A 6,037-nucleotide genomic window follows, 5' to 3' on the forward strand; every position below is an offset into this window, starting at 1 on the left:
TTCTACTATAGGCGTGCGCTGACACAACATATTGTTTTAGCTCTTCCCTGTCACCTCTCCCATTAAGAATAGATGATGAATATAATGGATAACTCATTGAATTATTTAACAATGTCATGATCAATTGGTTATCAATAAATTGCATTGGAGACTTATTTGTATCTCTATTCAACTAACCGCCTTTCAATAAGAAAGTCCAAATTGCATTTGTCCTCGAGCGATCAGTAAAAAAACCATTGGGTAATGGAACGATTCCTGTGTTGTTGGCCCAAAATTGGGCTACTAATTGCCCCACTGGTTTGGCTCCTCTTGAGATATGGGCTTGAAAATCCTGAAACTAAATTGGGTAAAGGCCTGCTGCTTTCACTCTGGTTCCCCTTCCGGCCTTCTTTGTTAACGGGGTCAAAGAGTGGTGAGAGGCAAGAGTTCTCCCTTTGTTTCCTTTTGCTTTCAGTTTCCAATTTTTTGCCCTCCTGTTTACTAATTGGTCCATGACTTGAGAGCTAATCAGGCATGAATCAAGGGCACTTAAAAGCATTAAAAATACTCCTGCAGTCTGTTCGCGCACAGCTCAAGAAACCTTAATCCATTTATTTTAAAGCCCTTTCGAGGGTAAAATGATACATTAACATGCAGCAAACTTAATTGGCTCCAACAGTGCTTGCAATTAAGTCAACACTAAAAATCTAAACAATTTGCCTTCTTTATTTACATAATTTACTTCTCTCATGAAGTGAGAATTGGAATATATGTTTTGTAGGTAGGTAGGGGGGAATGCGGTGAAATTTTGTCATATGGCTAAGGGTAAACAATAATAAAATTATGGGATGAACATGGCATATTCTAAACATCTTCATATAAATTTTAGTTTAATTAAAGCTTTGGATATGCTGATTTGATTAAAATTTGTGATGAGATTTGAATTGATAGCACAATGCATGACAAAAAAAAAAAACAAAAGTCATCTCTTTCCCTACCTTGATATGATGATAATAGGATTAATTGCTGAAGTGCTCCACTAAAAATTTTGTGGGAATGTTTGATATCTGCCTTAGTGCCTCATGTTCCCATCGGGAAAATGACTGCTTTGATTTATTTCATGGGCTCTCTTTCCTTCTTTCTTTCTTTCTTTTTTATTGCTACAGCTAAAGTTACACAATCTAATCATACTCTATACAAAGTTCTTTTATTTTAAACTTTTGGTTAAGAATTATAACTCTTCAAAGTTGGGTAGCATCTATTTTTGAAGGAGAGAAATTCACAATTCTTTAAAGAGAAACCAAAGTAGCTTTTTAATGTCTCATCATTAGCCCTAGTCCCCCTGTCGAAATGGTGAAATTCTTCACTTGTTTTGTAAGTTAAAGTCATAAACAATCTAACATCAACTTGATGGCATTCTCGACAATATACTGATTCCCAGTTAAGTTGGGTTCAATGTATTTGTATATTTTAAAACTTTAGTAATATATGTGTATAAAAATAAAGGAAAATCTGTTAAGCATAGCGATGAAGGTCTTCATAAAGTAACATGTGATCAAAAAAGCTTGGTTAATAAAGATGGGAAAAGGGAATGGCAGTTCTGACCAAAGACAAAATATATGGAGCTTTTTTTTTTTTTTTTCTCTCAATATTCAGGAACATGACATGGAGGGCATCAATTTCTGGCATGACTAATGGGGGCTCAATTGGCTTATATTCGCCTAACATGCGCCCCCCAAGGAGTAATACTCAAAATGTGATAATGACATTGACCAATTAACAACTTTGAAAATTTTGTGTTAACAGTGGCCAATTTGAAAGCAACCCAACTTATATTATTGCCATTTCTTTGACTGCTTTTTGTATTTCTGCTTTTTTATATATATATTTTTCTTATTTTTTTTCCTCAACCCATTCTGTCAGTCACTGTCCCCACTTACATGCCTCCTCTTCGATCATACTACGCATTAACAGTAAAAAACACCCAAGCTTTTTCTTTGCTTCCTTCTTATATTTATATGATGGAATATGAGAAAATCGAGATGTAGAAATTAATTGTCCAGAAAATTTTTTAAAATTATTTTTAAAAAATAAAAAGTTATTTTTTATTAGGTTTAATTAAATTTTCATATTTAAGAATATAACTTTTGCATCTAAAAAAATTATATTTTTATATTTTTATTTTAAATTAAATATATATTTATTAATAATAATTAATTATTATTAATTAAGATGTTACTTATCATTTTATATTTAAATATACTAACATAACGTTAAAGTAAATAGTAAAAAATATCAAACTATTATATCATTATTTCACATTAACATGTATTGTTATTAAAATTATGACATATCAATATGTCATATCAACATTATAATAAAAAATAATAAATTATAAAAATTTATTTGATTTAACATTAAAATAATAAATTTAGTTAAATATAATATAAAATAAATATTTATTTATTTATTTTTAATATTATACCAAATTAATATTATCCATCTCTTCTTACTAATCTTTCTCACCCTATTCGGTCTTTCTTTCTTCCTTGCTTATGGGTGAGATTAAGCTAGTTGATGTTAGGAAAATATTCCCGTTACAGCATAGTCGTTACAAAAATTTAGAATATCCAACGTAATGAAATTGACCTTTTTTCTTCGCTTGAGTTGAATTTGAATCAATGCCACAAAAAACTTTTCATGACTTTTTAGCTTTGGATGGAACAAAAGAGCCACGAGGGGAGCTCAACCACACAATATAAAAATACAGTCGGGATGAAAAGGAAAAAATCAAAGGCTCCAAGTTCGTTATGGACCACGTCAGCAGCACAACTAAAGTGGACACGTGGTGAACACTAAACAACCCACGTGGAAAGTTGGATTCAATCATTTCATTATTGGACCACATAAGGATCAAATCTTTGGCCGAATCACAATGCCAACTAAACTTGCCTCCTTTCCACTGTAATCGTTGATTAAATACTCTGATAGTATTTTCAGAAAAACTACTCAGAAGGAATAATTCTTCAACTCTGAAAGCGTACATTTAAGAGGTTAAGATTCTTGACAAGAAGCAGCCTTACTCTCGTAGCAACTTATCCATTTTAAAGATAATCTCCTTAAGTTAATCTCTTTTTTAGATTTGCTTTTTAAAATTCAAATATGTCAAGAATTAATTGATTGATTAAGTTTATATTAATTGAGGGTTAAAGGGGTAGTGGACTTAGCTGTAACATCTATGAGATTTGTTGGGTACTATGCTTACGCAGAATTATTAATTTGGCATAAAGGCATCACCTAGAGTCAAACTTCTTTTACACCAAAAAGAGATGCCAACTCTCCCACAGAAGGGAAAATAATGCCAACCCTTTTATATTCAAGAATTATCAAAGAATTAATTATTAATATATGCATATTTGCGATTATTTTGCTTTAAAATAGAAAATTATAAAGGAAAAAGGAAAAAAGGGTCCTACGATCTTAATGTAAAATAAAAATTACAATATAAAAGAATTCGGTAAATATTTTATGGGAGATTCTTTTTTTCTCCTTTAATTACTACGGGTAAAGTATTGAAACCTGATGAAAAAAGAGATTTCATTGGAAATTATAATAGTAATTAAATGTATTTTTTCAAAAGTATTAATCTTAATTTTAGGTATATCAATGGTAAAATACCTATTATTTTTTAAGTATCATAATCTGAACTCTATTATTTAATAATATATTCGAACCATGTAAATATTTGATTAAATTTTTGAATTGATATCTAAATTTGTACATGAATATTATAGACACTACTTTTTAAAAACTCATACCAATTAAATATCGAATTAAATTAAATTAATTAATTATTGTTAGTTTATATAAAATAATTAAAATTTAAAATTATATTTAAAATTATTAATAAATTTTAATAAGAACTACATTAATTATAAAGAATTTATAAATACAAAATATAAAAAATTAAAATTTAATATTAAAAATTATTATTTATAATTAAGTTAAAAAGTTGTAAATTTCTTAAGATCACTATTCGAATCTTATTTAAATTTATGACAGATAACAAATTTATTATTTAAACTCAATTATAAAATACTATGATCTTATTTAATTAATTAGATGGAGTGATGTGAAGTATATAATTATAAGGTACACACTAACATCTCTAATTAATTTGGGGAAGAACAAAAAAAAAAGTAGAAAGTTGCAATGATGAATCTGATCTTAAAAGTAAATCATGGAAGTGGAAACTAAGCACAGACAGCATTGTCTGCTAAATAATTTCTAAAAATATCTTAACACAACAGTTAATTTGTAGACTGAAAAGACGACACCATTCAAAGTTGAAGCCTTTTGCATTATCCAATCGTTTGAAGATTAACAAAAGGAATGCAAGTCCAATTGTGATTAGATTATGTTTGGCAAACGGAAAAAACATAAAAAGCTTCTCGATTCACGAATCCGCTTTGAGATAAAGTTTGGAAATTATCGAAAAGTTTTTGTTGGCAAAACCAATGACAAATTCAAGGTACCCGTTTTGCCCTTTATCTTACTAGCATACATGCTTTACTTACAGTAAGTATGACTGTCGAAGGACAACTATTACTATTGCTTGCTCGTGATGCTCTGGTTGGGTGGCAATTAGCTTGCCTGCTGACATTTATTATATAATTTATTTTAAATAATCAATCAAATAAAATTGTTATAAATTAGTAATAAATTGGCTGTGCTATTTTATTAAAAAAAGTGTAGAAAAATAGAAAACTGAGGGGAGGGAAAGCGCACACAAATCAATGGAGATCCATCAAAAGTCTTGAGCCATCAGAAACCCCATTGGATAATGTTGAAAGGAATCAGAGAATTCCGTACTCGGGGCACAAACCGCGGGTTGTAGCAGGCTAAGAGCGACCAAAGTTAAGAGCTTTATTTTATTATTTTTTTGTTTAAGATTTTGTTTTTTCTTAAACCAGAAAGAAAACTAGCTCTCTTTCCCTCTCTCTCTCTCTCTCACACACGCAAAAGGATGTTATGGCTGGAAACACGTGCTGTTTCGCACGTGCATCGGGGCAGGCAAATATTGTGTAGGCTGTAACGGCAATGCGTTGCCCGGTTGACCGGAGACAGCAAGGTCGCAGGGGGGCGTGGCTCGTGGAGCGCACTGTCCCCCAACAAGCGTGTGCGTCCGTCGCTAGACGACACCGACTATTCCAGCTCTCCACTCTCCCTCTCTCTGCTCTGTCTTAGGGACCTTTCTGATCGTAATTTGGTACTATCCCTGTCTGATGTCTTCAATTGTTCGATTAGTCAATCAAATACATGCTATTGACAACTGTTGGGCGAAAATTGAGTCACTATTTCTTTTCTTTTTCTTGTTTAATTTTTTACCCAAATATTAGAAATCTTGCTAAAAGCTGGTGATAATGTTTGCACATAATACCAACAGATTGGTAACGAGTCTACTCAACAAATTAAGGTCGAGAGCCACACGTTTTGCTATAAAGAATTAATCATGGTATAATAATTAATTTCTAAAATATAATTGTACAATTGTCAATTATGAATTTTGATTAAAAAGAATTAAACAAATGTCATTAGCAAAACCCATAAATATAATTGAATAAAGAGCAAGGAACCCTGGTTTGCTTGGCAGGCTCCCAAAGTAACGTAGCGGAGCAGAGTCTCCAAGCCAAAAGGTAATAAAATTCCAATTCACTTGCTCCCACGTAAACATGTGACAGATTCCCTGTTTCTCACTCAACTTAATATTTGCTAGTTGCTACTACAACCAAATGGCGCACATCATGGTCTGTAAGGGTTTTTTTTTCGGGGAGGGGGTTGGAGGAGGGAGCGAACTAGAAAGTGGAAAGGGTATATTGGTTAACGTAGACAGAGTTTTGTTGGGGGCCCACTGGATCAACATCGTCCACTTATGTTGGGTCCCATCCCATCTAGAAACCAACCTATTGATGTTATCCACGGAAATTTGTTTTTCTTTCTTTTTCTTTTAATTATGATTTTAATTGCTCGAATAAAGAGGTGGAGAGACAACCTGGAC

Source organism: Theobroma umbraticum, unplaced genomic scaffold (genome assembly GCF_002168275.2).
Source record: "Theobroma umbraticum cultivar Fairchild unplaced genomic scaffold, ASM216827v3 scaffold_30.0, whole genome shotgun sequence".
NCBI lineage: Eukaryota > Viridiplantae > Streptophyta > Magnoliopsida > Malvales > Malvaceae > Theobroma > Theobroma umbraticum.